This window comes from Heteronotia binoei, chromosome 5 (genome assembly GCF_032191835.1).
Source record: "Heteronotia binoei isolate CCM8104 ecotype False Entrance Well chromosome 5, APGP_CSIRO_Hbin_v1, whole genome shotgun sequence".
In the NCBI taxonomy this organism is placed as follows: Eukaryota; Metazoa; Chordata; class Lepidosauria; order Squamata; family Gekkonidae; genus Heteronotia; species Heteronotia binoei.
The window spans coordinates 106,070,317-106,087,472 of NC_083227.1; positions in this window are offsets into that span (position 1 = coordinate 106,070,317).

Consider the following 17,156-nt stretch of genomic DNA (forward strand, 5'->3'; position numbering starts at 1 on the left):
GTTTTGCATTGAGTGTCACATGTATGACTATCTGCCCAAAGGACAGAAGTCTTGGGTGTGTGCTCGATGCAAGGAGCTCCTGGTCCTCAGGGAACGAGTTCGTACCCTTGAGGCCGAGGTGACTGCCCTGGAGAAGCAGAGACGGTCAGTTATGCACTTGGGGAAGACTCTCGGGGGCGTATTAGATGAGTCCCGCTCTGAACGTGGCAGCCCCGTTGCTGCCAGAGAGTGTGAGGGTCGAGAGGGAACAGGGCACCGTGCTGAGGATAAGGGGAATGCGCCCTCAGAAGGGACCTCTTCTTCAGTTGGTGAACGGAAATCCTTTCGCGCCAAGGAACCATCCCTGAGCAGGGGGGGGGGGGGGGGTTGGTAGTTGGTGATTCGATCCTTAGGCAAGTAGACAGGTGGGTGGCGAAACCGCATAATGACCGTATGGTGACTTGCCTGCCTGGTGCGAAGGTAGCGGACATTACGCGTGTAGTAGATAGGCTGATAGACAGTGCTGGGGAGGAGCCTGTGGTCATGGTGCATGTTGGCACCAACGATGTGGGGAAATGCAGTCGTGAGGTCCTGGAGGAAAAATTTAGGCTGCTAGGCGGGAGACTTAAGGCCAGGACCTCTAAAGTAGCCTTCTCAGAAGTGCTACCTGTTCCACGTGCAGGGCAGGAGAGACAGGCACAAATTAGAAGTCTCAATGTGTGGATGAGACGATGGTGTAAGGAGGAAGGGTTTAAGTTTGTTAGGCACTGGGATGCTTTCTGGAACAAGTGGGAGCTGTATAAAAGAGACGGTCTCCACTTGTCCCCGGATGGAACCAGACTGCTGGCGCTTAAAATCAAAAAGGTGGCAGAGCAGTTTTTAAACTAAATCTTGGGGGAAAGCCGACAGGAGATGAAATGTCTCTGGTTCGGGAGGACTCGTCTCAAAGAGATGAAGGGTTGGCTGCTATTTTTCTACCGGGTAACGGACCAGAGTTGTCCACTGTGAAGGTGACAAACAGTATGGACTGTCTGCCAGAGTCTCGAGGCGGCAGGACAGAGGTGGCGGGCCTAGCTTGCCTGGGAAATTATAAATGTTTGTATGCAAATGCTAGAAGTGTTCGAAGTAAAATTGGTGAATTGGAATGTTTAGTGTTGGGAGAAAACATAGACACTGTGGGAATTTCAGAAACTTGGTGGAATGAGGAGAATCAGTGGGACACGGTGATTCCTGGATATAAGCTATATCGGAAGGATAGGGAGGGAAGGGTTGGAGGTGGGGTGGCTCTGTATGTCAGAGAGGATATACGGTCCAGTAAGACAGAGGTCAGAGAATTAGATTCCCTTTTAGAAATGCTTTGGGTTGAAATAGAGGGCCCCAAAGGAAATTTAACTATGGGAGTTTGTTATCGCCCACCAAATCAAAAGAGAGAGGATGATTATAATATGATGGAAGGCTTAAAGATAGCGGCTAAATGTAAAAACTGTGTCGTAATAGGTGATTTTAACTACCCGCAGATTGATTGGGTCAATATGTTTTCTGGTCGAGAGAAACAAATTGAGTTTCTTGATGCTCTCAATGACTGTGCTATGGAGCAGATGGTCTCAGAACCTACCAGGGGTGGGGCAATCCTGGATTTGGTCCTAAGTAATGCCCAAGACTTGGTGAGAGATGTAAAAGTGATTGCGCCGCTTGGGAGCAGTGACCATAATGTTATTGACTTCACCGTTTGTATAAATAGGGAGTTGTCCAAAAAGACCGCCACAACCACGTTTAACTTTAAAAGGGGTAAATACACTGAGATGAGGAGGCATGTGAGGAGGAAACTGAAAGGAAAGGTACATACGGTCAAAACCCTTGGGGAAGCTTGGACACTATTTAAAACTATAATCCTAGAAGCTCAGATAAAATACATACCACAAGTTAGGAAAGGCACAAACAGGCATAAGAAAAGGCCTGCATGGTTAACAAACAAAGTAATGGAAGCTGTAAAAGGTAAGAAGGACTCCTTTAAGCGGTGGAAAACCAGTCCAAGTGAGATTAGTAAAAGGTAACACAGGCTGTGGCAAATCAAATGCAAGACTGTGATCAGGCAGGCAAAAAGGGACTATGAGGAGCATATTGCAAAAAATATAAAGACCAACAATAAAAATTTCTTCAAATATATTAGAAGTAGGAAACCAGCCAGGGAGGCAGTGGGGCCCTTGGATAACCGTGGGGTAAAAGGATTACTGAAGAAGGATAGGGAAATGGCTGAGAAGCTAAATGAATTTTTTGCCTCCGTCTTCACTGGGGAAGACGAGAACATTTTGCCCGCCCCAGAACCACTAATTTTGGAAGGGGTGTTGAAAGACCTGAGTCAGATTGAGGTGACAAAAGAGAAGGTCCTACAACTGATAGACAAATTAAAAACTAATAAGTCACCGGGTCCGGATGGCATACATCCGAGAGTTCTGAAAGAACTCAAAGTTGAACTTGTGGATCTTCTAACAAAAATCTGTAATCTTTCATTGAAATCTGCCTCCGTTCCTGAGGACTGGAAGGTAGCAAATGTCACCCCCATCTTTAAAAAGGGTTCCAGAGGAGATCCGGGAAATTACAGGCCAGTCAGTCTGACTTCAATACCGGAAAAGTTGGTAGAAACCATTATCAAGGACAGAATGAGTAGGCACATTGATGAACACAGGTTATTGAGGAAGATTCAGCATGGGTTCTGCAAGGGAAGATCTTGCCTCACTAACCTGTTACATTTCTTTGAGGGGGTGAACAAACATGTGGACAAAAGAGACCCGATAGATGTTGTTTACCTTGACTTCCAGAAAGCTTTTGATAAAGTTCCTCATCAAAGGCTCCTTAGAAAGCTTGAGAGTCATGGAGTAAAAGGACAGATCCTCTTGTGGATCAAAAACTGGCTGAGTAATAGGAAGCAGAGAGTGAGTATAAATGGGCAGTCTTCGCAGTGGAGGATGGTAAGCAGTGGGGTGCCGCAGGGCTCGGTACTGGGTCCCATGCTCTTTAACTTGTTCATAAATGATTTGGAGTTGGGAGTGAGCAGTGAAGTGGCCAAGTTTGCGGACGACACTAAATTGTTCAGGGTGATGAGAACCAGAGAGGATTGTGAGGAACTCCAAAGGGATCTGTTGAGGCTGAGTGAGTGGGTGTCAACGTGGCAGATGCAGTTCAATGTGGCCAAGTGCAAAGTAATGCACATTGGGGCCAAGAATCCCAGCTACAAATACAAGTTGATGGGGTGTGAACTGGCAGAGACTGACCAAGAGAGAGATCTTGGGGTCGTGGTAGATAACTCACTGAAAATGTCAAGACAGTGTGCGTTTGCAATAAAAAAGGCCAACTCCATGCTGGGAATTATTAGGAAGGGAATTGAAAACAAATCAGTCAGTATCATAATGCCCCTGTATAAATCGATGGTGCGGTCTCATTTGGAGTACTGTGTGCAGTTCTGGTCGCCGCACCTCAAAAAGGATATTATAGCATTGGGGAAAGTCCAGAGAAGGGCAACTAGAATGATTAAAGGGCTGGAGCACTTTCCCTATGAAGAAAGGTTGAAACGCTTGGGACTCTTTAGCTTGGAGAAACGTCGACTGCGGGGTGACATGATAGAGGTTTACAAGATAATGCATGGGATGGAGAAAGTAGAGAAAGAAGTACTTTTCTCCCTTTCTCACAATACAAGAACTCGTGGGCATTCGATGAAATTGCTGAGCAGACAGGTTAAAACAGATAAAAGGAAGTATTTCTTCACCCAAAGGGTGATTAACATGTGGAATTCACTGCCACAGGAGGTGGTGGCGGCCACAAGTATAGCCACCTTCAAGAGGGGTTTAGATAAAAATATGGAGCACAGGTCCATCAGTGGCTATTAGCCACAGTGTGCGTGTATATATAAATTTTTTTGCCACTGTGTGACACAGAGTGTTGGACTTGATGGGCCGTTGGCCTGATCCAACATGGCTTCTCTTATGTTCTTATGTACCAAAGATACAAATGAGTAATATATTGTATAAATTCTCGCAAGGCACTCTACAATAACCTGTTCACATAAAAATATCCAATTCTATAATACACAACGGAAAACATATATAAAGAATGGGTAACCCAGCAAACACAAATTTAAATTTAAAGGGAACCAGTTCCACTCTTAGCGAGTATCCTCCATTCCAAACAATAACAATCCCAAAAGTATCCGTGTTCAGTTGTGTATGTTCTATGTAGTCCAGGCTCAGTTTATGAGATAAAGTATTAAGAAAGATTTTCTGAGAAAGTTTTTATCGTTCCTTAAGCTTTGAAAAAGTGCCAGCGAAACGAGGACTGAGATCAGTATATCCTGTAAACTGAGGCTGGACTACTTAGAACATACACAACTGAACACAGATACTTTTGGGACTGTAATTGTTTGGAATGGAGGTATACTCATTGAGAGTGGGACTGGTTCCCTTTAAATTTAAAATTGTGTTTGACAGGTTACCCAATCTTTATATACGTTTTCTGTTGTGTATTTATAGAACTGGATATTTTGATATGAACAAGTTATTGTAGAGTGCCTTGTGAAAATTTATACAATATTACTCATTTGTATCTTTCATACTTGAGACTTTTTTGCATGGAGGTGATTTTTGCCTTTTGTTTGCCAATCCCCAGTTGGGGACAGGGGATCCCCTGGTTTGGAGGCTCCCCCCCCACTCAAGGGTCAACAGAAAGGGGGGGGGTTGAATGTCTGCTGGGCATTCCGTTATACCCTATGGAGACTCACAGGGTTGTTATGAGGATAAAATGGAGGAGAGGAGAAAAATATAAACTGCTTTGTGTCCTGCTGGGGTTCAAATAAATGAATTAAATAAATAAAATTATTGTTTTTCAGTCATTAATGCTCTGTAAGAGGCCTGCTAAGAATAGTAACACACAGCCCACCAGGTTTTAGGGGGTTATAAACAACTCAAAAATCCTAAAATATGAATTACAATCCCAATTAGATTACTAAAGAATAGGATTGCCAAATCCAATTCAATAAATATCAGGGGACTTTGGGGGTGGAGCCAGGCATAATTGAGCAAGTATAACTGAACTCCAAAGGAAGTTCTGACCATCACATTTAAAGGGACCGCACACCTTTTAAATGCCTTTCCTCCATTGGAAATAATGGATAGGGGCACCTTCTTTGGGGGCTCATAGAATTGGACTCCCTGGTCCAATCTTTTTGAAACTTGGAGGGCGTTTTGAGGAGAGACATAGGCTGTTATGCTGCAAATATGGTGCCTCTATCTCAAAAAACAGCTCCCTCAGAGCTCCAGATACCTGCTGATCAATTCTCCATTATATCTTATGGGAATCGATCTCTATATAGAGAACAATGGAGTGCCCAGCAGACATTTCCCTCCCCCCCCCGCCCACTTTCGGATTACTCTGAAGCAGGGGGAGGGCCTCCAAACTGGGGTATTCCCTGCTCCCACCAGGGGATTGGCAACCCCACAAAAAGAAAGCCATAGGGTTGCTTGCAAGAACATGTCTATTGCATGTTTCCTTAAATAAGCATGAACCAGCCATGAGAAAGAACTGTAAAATAGTTTAACAGAAGTTAGAAATAGAGATGATGATGTAGGAAGTCTGAAGGAGCCAGACAGAAACAAAAAAGCAGGACATGGAATGTAGAAGTCAGGCGCAGATACCCATGAAGCTTCAAAGCCACCCATGCCTTCATAGCATCCAAATTAGACCACAACTAAGCTCTCTACGCCTACAAACAGCTTGCTTCTGAAAAGCACTTGAGAGCTAGAAGTGGTCCAGATTGTGGCAGCAAGAATATTAATCAGAGCACGGCCCACACAGCAGATAACTAAAATTGTTTACCAACTTCATCGGTTTCTGGGCCCAGTTGGAAGTACTGATCTTGATATTTAAAGCCCTAAATGGCCTGAAGCCAGGATTGCTTAAAGACTTCCTCCTCCTGTATGTACACTTATTCACTTAGGTCATCTTTGGAGGCTCTGTTCTATGTTGTCCCATTTATGCAATGTTGGAGGTGGCTGGCTATGCACAATTGGGTTCTCCCAGTCGTGGCACTATGATTATAGAGCTCCTTCTAGTGGCAGACTTGCCAGGCTTCCTCAAGATTGCTATTTCTGCAGGACAGGGTGATGCATGTAGAACAGCAGACTGCTGTGGTCCTTTTGCCTTCATTCAGAGCTGTGTTTGATGTCTGATGGTGTTGTGCTTGTATTGCTTTTCATTATTCTTTTAAATCTTTTGATTTGATGTTGATGTTTATTTATTTACTTCATTTATACCCCATCTTTCTCTCTAAAGGTCACCCAAAGTGGCTTACATCATTCTCCTCTTCTTAGGGTTGCCAGGTATGTGTTGGAAAATACCTGGAGACTTTGGGGATCGATCTGGGAGAAGGTGGGGCTTGGGGAGGGGAGGGGCCTCAGCAGGGTACAATGCCATAGAGTCCACTCTTCAAAGCAGCCATTTTCTCCAGGGGAACTGATATCTGCTAGCTGGAGATCAGTAGTAAAAGCAGGAGATCTCCAAGCCCCACCTGGAGGCAGGCAACCCTACCTCTTCTCCATTTTTCCCTCATGACAACTATGAGAGGTAGATTAGGGTGAGACTGGGTCAGACCCAAGGTCACCTAGCATGTTTCCATGGCAGAGTACAAATTTGAACTCGGGTTCTCCCAGATCATAGTCCAACTCTAACCAACTATACCTAGGATGGTGTTATCAGCAGAGCTTTTCACCAAGTGTGTATATAGGGAGACTGATTAAATTCTCCGATAGTGGAGAAATGGGTGTTGTGTAGTGCTCCTTTAAGAGGTTTTCCCAGTAGGCCCCAGAGCAAACTGGAGAGTATGAGGGACTCAGGGCTTCTCTTCTCAGCTGCCCTGCTAGCAGCCTGCAGGAATGCAGCACCTACTAAGAATCTGCAGAACCAGGCCAGGACAACCCTGGCCTACAACTCTAGAAACAGCTTCATCAAGTATTGCTATTCCTTATTCGAGTAGCCAAGTTACCTGCCCTACATTCACTGTAAATAAAGAGGTCTTCAGCCAAATGGAACTGGGTGTTTGTTGTTTGCTCTACTACATCTCTCTCTCGGCTTGGCTTCGCGAACGAAGATTTAGGAAGGGTGCAATAGTCCACGTCTGCTGCAGGCTCGCTGGTGGCTGACAAGACATGTGGATATGCCCTTCAGGCCTGCGCAGAGGAGTTTTTTAGGTGAAGCCCAGTGTGCGCGGTACTGGCTCCACCCTTTCACCTGGGGGTCATCTGCCATGGCCCAGTAAGCCGGGACGCCGGCAGCGAGTCCTCCAGGTGGTAGGTGTTACATTAACGAGCTCTATCTGCCCGGGTTTGATGTTAGAGTTTTCCTTCTCTTAGGCTGGCAAGGTTGGTGGGCCCAGCCTGCCCATCCGGTTATACCGCCGGACAATTCGGTCGCACCATGACGTAGCAAACTCTGTGAAAAACGGGGGGGACCAGCGAGAAGGTGTTGCTACGGATGCAGTAATGCAGGAGAGGCCATTGCAGTGACCATCTGCCAGGCATAGCCAGACAGTGACCACGCGGCATTCACTACACCGGGAGAGGAGAGGCTATGTATTGCGCATACACTTTCCCTGGGGGGGTAGGATACCCAGAGGGAGCCCCCCCCACCCCCCCTCTACTACATAAAAATGTTGCAAATGACAACATTTTAAAAAACAAGGCCACAGATTAAATTGTTATATAAGAGTCAAACCCATATTGGCACAGACATGTTCAGATTCCTTCACTTAATCTTTAAAGGGAACACAAAAGAAACTGAGAAGTTCCACAGTTGAGAAACATGAATGAAAGTCTTCAGCAGCTTTTATATGCTAAGACATGAAAAATATGTGACCAATTTAATTCTGGAGAGACTAAGAAGTGCAGGCATGGCAGATAATAAATTAATAACACAAGAAAGACAAATTCTGTTCCTTTATTTAACTTTTACATTGTTTAAGAACATAAGGCACACTGAAAACCCACAGTGTTCAAAGTGACAAAAAGTACATATTGCGTATTTAATCTATGGATTTCATTGGTATATGAGATCAGAGAGAGAGAGAATGTTAGTAAAACTCCAGAAAAATAAAGTTACTGATGCTGTAGTAACTTAGAATTGCTTAAAACAAATCAAAGAAAACCTAGAATTGTGCATTTTTAATAAAGATGGGCAGCAGAAATGCTGTAGAAAAGCTAATCAAGAAAAATGCTTGGATGTAATACTATAAAATTGTTTTTATAGTAGGGTTTCCCACCTTAGAAAAGTCTACTTTAAAGGTTTTTCAGATGTTATAACACTCCAGGAAGGCTCATCAGAATTTTTAATTGCTGTAAATATTCTGCATTATGTGCTGATATTTTTGCCCCATTGGCTACAAATTATCTCAGTAACTGCAACTAAAAACAGTTTTAAGATGCCACAAGTCTTTATCCACTGCTGGTTCTACCAAACTGTTTTTGAGTTGATTGTCTTTTTATTGTAAAGCACTTGATTAAAAAAAATCTTGGCTAAAAGTATAGTATCTCCTGCAAAATTTTACCATCAGATGAGTTGGACTACGTCTTATGTCTTAGATATATTTTATTGGGGCGTTTTTTGAGCAGGAGCACACAGGAACGGAGTTCCGGCTGGCTTGATGTCAGGGGGTGTGGCCTAATATGCAAATGAGCTTCTGCTGGGCTTTTTCTACCAACCCCCCCCCGTATTTTATATTTTAATTCTGGAATTTTAATTGTAATTTATAACCTGTGCTGGCATTTATTGTGTTATATGCCACCCTGAGTCTTGTTTGTCAGAGGAGGCAGCCTAAAAGTCTAATTTAATAAAACAAATAAATTGGGTTTAGTAGTGGAAAAATTCTTTTGTTCCAGCAAATCAAGAATGAGTACATAAACCACTGGGATTTGCTGCAATTAATAAAAATGATAAGGTTAAACTTGAGATAGGGAAGAAACTCTTGGATCTCACTCAGAAATGGAGTTTATCTGTAAATTATTAGAATATACATCCAGTCTTCATTCAGGTATAAGACTACTGACAGAAAATGAGATGATCATAATAAAATCTGTATTTCAATCATATCTGTATATCAAGATTTCAAAATGTGTAAAAATTATTTTAATAATAAAGAAAAAGGCATGTGAGAGAAACTCTCAGCTTTGTGATATCACAATGGAGTCTGGTGATAAAACAGATCCCCAAAGTAGGGAAGTTGTTGAAACAGAAGAAACATCAAGTGAAACAAAGACACTTACCATTGGAAGAAAAGATACACTGATTCCTGCCAGGATTCAGAACCATCAGCCTAAATCACTGGATAGTTTCTGTCAGGGCCGGATCTACATATTTTTTGAGGGGGGGCAAAAGTAAAAAATGGTGCCCCTTATATTTTTTCTTTGTATATATGTATATGATCAATTTTTTATATATAGCTATATAATAAACAACTCCAGAGGAAATGAAACAATAAACTACAAGACTGCTGTAATGAATTCTTTGTTCTTTGGCTTTTTCAGTGACGATGGAATAACTGTATCAATCCTAAATGTATATATTTGTTATCTATTGTTGTACATTGCCCAGAGCCCGGCACTAGCTGGGATAGGGTGATTCATTAAGTTGAATGAATCAATCAACCAATAAATTAATGTAGTGCTACTTATCCTTGTAAGTATGCACCATACTATGTAATTACACCACTGTAGAAAAAGCTGTAGAAAAGCTCATGCTTTGCTTCAGTTATGTAATGTGTTCCCTTCAAGCTGAGTTCGTGTGAGCTAACTCACAGTTTTTTAGGCTTCAGCTCACACATTTTTGTGCTAGCTCAGGAAAAATGGCCCCAGAGCAAACTAATTTATGCAGTAGCTCACCATTTTATTGCTAGTAGCTCACAAAGTAGAATTTGAGAACAATATTCTAGAACTGAAGAAGAAGAAGAAGAAGAAGACGATGACGACGACGACGACATTGGATTTATATCCCGCCCTCCACTCAAGAGTCTCAGAGCGGCTCACAATCTTCTTTATCTCCCTCCCCCACAACAGACACCCTGTGAGGTGGGTGGGGCTGAGAGGGCTCTCACAGCAGCTGCCCTTTCAAGGACAACCTCTGCCAGAGCTATGGCTGACCCAAGGCCATGCCAGCAGGTGCAAGTGGAGGAGTGGGGAATCAAACCTGGTTCTCCCAGATAAGAGTCCGCACACTTAACCACTACACCAAACTGGCACACTTAACCACTACACCAAAGTGGAACTCACATGTCCTTATTACCCTGTTCCAGGCCCAAATGCCTCCAGAACATCTTGGAACTGGCCGGAACGGGCATCAAACCTGGGCCACCACAAAAACACAGGCATGCATCACAGACACTCGAGAACAATATTCTAGAACAGAAAAAGTGGAACTCACACGTCCTTATTACCCCACTGTGGGAGGAGGACCAAGTGTGCACACTCACGGGGTTGTAGGGAGTTTTCAGCACGCTGCTTGAGGGAGAGGGGGGTGCTTTAGGACCTCTCGGACATATTTCCAGCTGCCTCCAGCCATCCAGCCAAAGCAACTTCCCAAAATCCAGTATTTAAACAAACTGCAAAACAAACTCCAACTCTGAATCTGATTTATTTTGCATGCCCCCGAAAGGTTACACCCAGACAAAATAAAACTTTGTTGGTCTTAAGGTGCCACTGCTGCCAGCAATGCACACAGACGCAAGGAGGAGAAAGCGGGGAGCGGTGTTTGCACCACCCTCAGCTTTCAGGGCAACCCACTGGGTCTGTGCACACAGAGTTGGGGAGGAGAAAGGGCAGGGGCAGCGTTTGCGCCCTCCTCAGTTCTGAGGACGATGCAAACACCACCGGGATGCCCTGACTTTCTCCTCCCTGGGCCTGTGCACACAGACCCAGGGAGGAGAAAAATGTGGGTGGGGTGGCCAGTTTGGCACACACACACCCCCTGGCACTGGGGGCAGGCACCCCCTCTTGCCCTCCCCTAGATCCGGCTCTGGTTTCTGTGACAGTAAATACAAACTTTTCTTTAGGCCTATGAAAAAATCCCATTAAGAGATTTAACACGATACACAGCAACAAACATGAGTTTGCTAGTAGTGGTATCCTAAACAGAGACCCACAACCAATCCTTGTTCTCTAATGAGTGTACGCACATGATATGTTTTCAAGTATATAATTTTTTTTGCTGCATTCAAGCTCTGCAATTTTTCAGTGCAGACAAAAACATAGCCAAAAGATGCACACTGTGCTACAGGGACAGGACAAGCACATATTCTTCAAAGAAGAAAAAATAAAAATATTATTGAAATGACAGGAAATAGCTGTAGTTAAAGTTTATTTTGTTCTTTACTAAAATAGAATGCATGTCATCAGTTCTTTACATATATCTGCTACCATCGAGATTCCAAAAAGTGAGCAAGCAACAGGAAAAACACAAGAACACATTAAGCTGCCTTACAACGGCCTTCTCAGGAGAATTGTGTCAGGATAATTTGCATGTCATTACTAAATATATAGTTTTGTAATTCTGTAATTCTGGTTAAAGATTGGGTTAGGTTTAGGTTTGGGTGAGAAGTACCTTTCATATCATACTGAAAGGTATAATCTTGAGGGGGAGAATTTTTGGGATTTTTTCCTATTCTCGATTATAGTGTATGGTGTTCGTTACAGTGAATGTGCCCATAGGGTTAGGGTTAGGGTTTTGAAAGTTTTGAAAGTCTCTCCATTCTCCATTATAGCCTATGAGATTCATGAGAGTTAATGGGCCCATAGGGTTAGTGTTAGGGTTTGTGTCATTGATAGGTTCTGGTTAAAGATTGAGTTAGGATTAGGTTTGGGTGAGAAGTACCTTACATATCATGGGGAAAAAAATTGGATGCTTTTTCCATTCTCCATTATAACCTGTGGGAATCATTACAGTGAAAGGCAGCCCATGGCTACAGGGATGGAGTGCCTCCTGTGCACCGAAGGACTGAAGCAATAAAACGGTCTCCAATAATCCGGCATTTGAATGGGCCCATAGGGTTAGTGTTAGGGTTTGTGTCATTGATAGGTTCTGGTTAAAGATTGGGTTAGGTTTAGGTTTGGGTGAGAAGTACATTTCACATCGTACTGAAAGGTATAATCTTGAGGGGGAGAATTTTTGGGATTTTTTCCCATTCTCTATTATAGCGTATGGTTTTCATTACAGTGAATGGGCCCATAGGGTTAGGGTTAGAGTTCAGGACACACTTATGTTCAGGACACACCGTAGCATTCCTTCGAACGTGGGCATCGCAGAAGGGCCCTCATGACCGCAGGGGGGGTGCTGCTTTTCCCGGGTGTGCCAAAAACGCTCAAATCAGTGGATTCCAATTTCCTCCTGAAATCCAACGTTTTAAGGGTTAAGTTACCCTTCAGGGTTACTTAACCCTTAAAACGCCAGATTATTGCAGACCGTTTTATTGCTGCGGTCCTTTGGAGCACAGGAAACACTCCATCCCCGTAGCCGTGGGCTGCCTTTCACTGTAATGATTCCCATTGGTTATAATGCAGAATGCAAAAAAATTTAAATTTTTCCCCCATGAAGAGTATACCATTCAGTGTGATATGAAAAATACATCTTTCCCAACCCTAAACAAAACCCAAATTTTAACCCGAACATAAGTGTGTCCTGAACTCTAACCCTAACCCTATGGGCCCATTCACTGTAATGAACACCATACACTATAATAGAGAACGAAAAAAAATCCCAAAAATTCTCCCCGTCAAGATTATACCTTTCAGTATGATATGTAAGGTAATTCCCACCCAAAACTAAACCTAACCCAATGTTTAACCAGAACCTATCTATGACTCAAACCCTAACATTAACCCTATGAGCCCATTCACCCTCATGAATCTCATATGCTATAATGGAGAGACTTTCAAAATTTTTCCCTATCAACACTATACCTTTCAGTACGAAACTTTCGGGATTACAGAAAATGGCAGCATTTTGCAGACCATTGCATTCCTTCGATCGTGGGCGTCGCAGAAGGGCCCTCATGACCACAGGGGTGGGTTGCCTTTCCCGGGTGTGCCAAAAACGCTCAAAGCAGTGGATTCCAATTTTGTCCTGAAATCCAACGTTTTAAGGGTTAAGTTACCCTTCAGGGTTACTTAAACCTTAAAACGCCGGATTATTGGAGACCGTTTTATTGCTTCAGTCCTTCGGAGCACAGGAGGCACTCCATCCCCATAGCCATGGGCTGCCTTTCACTGTAATGATTCCCATAGCTTATAATGGAGAATGGAAAAACATCCAAATTTTTTCTCCATGAAGAGTATACCATTCAGTGTGATATGAAAAATACATCTTTCCCAACCCTAAACCAAACCCCAATTTTAACCCGAACGTAAGTGTGTCCTGAACTCTAACCCTAACCCTATGAACCCATTCACTGTAATGAACACCATACGCTATAATAGAGAATGGGAAAAAATCCCAAAAATTCTCCCCCTCAAGATTATACCTTTCACTATGATATGAAAGGTACTTCTCACCCAAACCTAAACCTAACCCAATCTTTAACCAGAACCTATCTATGACTCAAACCCTAACACTAACCCTATGGGCCCATTCACTCTCATAGGGTTAGTGTTTGGGTCCAGTATGCAGCACTAGTGCAATGGAACAGCTCTTGGTGCTGCTCTGGCATATCACTCATATTGGCCTTCATTAATCTTTTACTTGTTAGTGCAGAGAATAAGACAACTCCTGTTGTAAAGCTGTGACTCTCAAACTACTTGTTGGGAATGGACTACTCTAGTCTCCAATAATACTGTAACCCCATGTCCATATACTAGAAAGTAAGTCCCACTGAATTTAGGGAGATTGGTCTACAAGTAGATTTAACTGAAGGTTTCAGGGTAAGAGGGTACAGCTGGTTCCTCTAGAAATTGCTTTACACTTATTTCTGCAGTTTAACTGCTTTAGTTTTATATTCCCCTTTTCTGGCAGATTCAAAGGGGGGCAGTATTTGTTTTGGAAACAACCACTGCAAAACAGAACTGGGAGGGGGGGAGACCAAAAGTCAGCACAGGCCGCCAAAGCCATTGCTTGCTGAATCTTGAATTCAGAGCCAATTCCCACCACCCTGCCTGAAAATGAATATATGCTGTGAGACCATTCTTCCATGTTTAAAAAATTGTGTGTTTGTGTGTGAGAGAGAAAGAGAGGGAGAGGAAACTAATTAGCAATGACAAAGTCTGTCAGCAGTCAGGCAGTCAGAATAAACAGCAGTTTTATTCAAGTTATAAGCTTCTGTGTGCATGCACACTTCTTCAGATGCAGTGAAACAAAACTTTTCAACTACATATAGGTAGAGAGAGAGTAGGTAGAGGGTTAGCAGCCAGGGAGGGCTAGTTAGAGTCAAGATGCATAAGTAACAGAGTGATTATATCTGATATTGGCTTAAGGCGGTTGGTAAAATCCGTGAAAAGGAGTGAATTAGCATAGAAATACAAGAGTTAACAAAGAGACGTGAGAACTGAGTTTGAATCCAAGACCAACAAAGTTCAATTCTGGGTATAAGTGAGAACTGAGAGACTTACCACAGGGATGTCAAACATGTGGCCCAGGCACCAAATCAGGCCCCTGGAAGGCTCCATCAGCCCCCCGAGCAACTGGCTGTCATCTGCTTCCTTATCCTTCTTTCTTGCTTCCTTCTACATCACAGGTTGCTTTGCCAGGTTTGCTCAATAGCACAGGAGCTATAGAGCAAAACCTCTAATTTCTCCATTGGCTGAGGCTTCTCCCTTGAGAAGGAAAGGGGAAGGGAGAGCTTGCTTTGCCAGGCTCTCTTAATTGCACAGCAGAGCTACTGAGCCAAGCCACTCTTCCTTCTGTTGGCTGAGGCTCCTTCCCCTCCTGGTCCCCTGGGGAAAGAAGGAAACAGCCAGAGCTTCCTTTGCCCAGTTCCCTAGATTGCATGGGAGAGATACAAAGAAAGCGCCTTTAGACCAACGAGTGCTAATGTTTTAAGTTTTTTTAAATGCCGCTTCTTGGCATTACATTTTATGATGCTCATGGCCTGGCCCAACAAGTTCTCATTTATGTCAGATCTGGCCATCGTAACAAATGAGTTTGACACCCCTGATTTAGCATGTGTAGATGCACACTCTTTCAAATATGTTGAATCAGATTTCCTCAAATGTTATGAATAGGTAAAGGGGGGGTTAGTTGCCAGAAAGGGCTAATTAGAGTCAAGATGTATAAGTAACGGAGCAATAAATACAGCTAGGATTGGAATAATGCATTTGATAAGACCTATGGATAGCAGTAAATTGACATACAGATCATAAAAGAGTTAATAACTGATGTGAGAACTAAGTTTGAGCCTAGTGGCACCTTTAAGTCCAACAAAGTTTAATACTGTATACAAGTGAGCACTGAGTGACTTAGCATGTGTAGTGAAGTAGGAACTCAATATCTCTGTTAAGCCCTGGGTGTTTCATTGTCCTGAGTGTTGTTGTAATACCTTGCAATTTAGCAATCACCCATTCTGAAATTCCTTTGCTATAAAACAGCTACTTTGAGGTTCCCAATTTTGATATAAACACAAGATTTGTAATCACTCATCCTACAATCACTTGGAAGTAGGTCCAGCTGATTTCAGTGAAACTTGCGTCCAAGTACTTTGTTAGGTTCAGTCCCACTGGAAGCAAAGGGACTGACTTCCATGTAAACTTTGAAGATTATATCTGCTTCTATTGAGGTGGTGGTGGGAAATGTGGAAGGAAAGAGATGATCATTTGATCACAGGGCCATAGTCCAGGTGGGGTCAGTGGGTACCCCAACTGCCCCAAGTAGAACTCTATTTTGCCCCTACATAAGATTTTTTAGAAAAATAAGCATAATTTATGACACAATGAACTTCATGTTAAAATGAGATTCTTTAAACCACAGAAAATGATCTGGTAAAGTGGAGGTTGGGAGCCCTAAAAATGGCAGCTGGTACCCCACAAAAGCAGCAGTGCTCCAAACCAGTCTACTCTGATCTGCCAATCCTAGACTCTCCAGTCAAAGGCTGAATAGTTTTTCAAACTCATTGCTGCTCTTACCATGCCCAAGTGAGTCTGGGAAAAAAATAATTTGATATACCCTGAGCTGTCTTACACTTCTGCCATCTATACCCAGGGCCGGATTAAACCTTGTGGAGGCCCCTAGGCAGTCAAAATCTCAAGGGCCCCCTTACAAATTATCTGAGTTAGAGCGGCCGCCCTGCTGCCTGCTGCAGCATGCAGGCACCTTCTCAAAAGTTCCTTTGACAAAGCTATGGGGGAGAGGCAGAAAGAGGCAAACTTGGCGATTACACCAGCATCAGCTGCCCCGGGCACGTTGGGCAAAGAGCAGCTCAGTTGCTGGCTGTGCATGTAGGCTGGGAGGGCTGCAAGCAGAGGGAAGACCATGGGGAAAAGCTGGTCCGGGGCCCCTAAAGGCATGGGGGCCCATAGGCCAGTGCCTACTTGGCCTAATTATTAATCCAGCCCTATCTATACCTTGATGTCACTTTTTCCTCAGGCAGGTTTCCATACTGGAAGTGAGCCTGGCTGGGTCATAAGAACTTGGGTGGATGGCCTACAGAAATGTAAGCAAATGGAGAAGAGTTATTTATTTTCCACCTGCATGTCTTATTAATTCTTTAAGTGGACAGCTTCACTCCCCATTGTCTATGTGTTTACAGCAGCGGTCCCCAACCTTTCTGGCACCAGGGACTGGTTTTGTGGAAGACAATTTTTCCATGGACTGGGGGTGGGACAATAGTTTTGGGATTATACAATTGTGCACTTTATTTGTTTGGTGTGGTGGTTAAGTGTGCAGACTTTTATCTGGGAGAACCGGTTAGATTCCCCACTTCTCCACTTGCAGCTGCTGGAATGGTCTTGGGTCAGCCATAGCTCTTGCAGAGTTGTCCTTGAAAGGGCAGCTTCTGTGGAGAGCTCTTTCAGCCCTGCCCACCTCACAAGGTGTCTGTTGTGGGGAGGAAGGTAAAAGAGATTGTGAGCTGCTCTGAGACTCTGAGATTTGGCGTGGAGGGCACGATATAAATCCAATGTCATCTTATTATTATGTTACTACATTGTAATGTATAATTGTCCCGC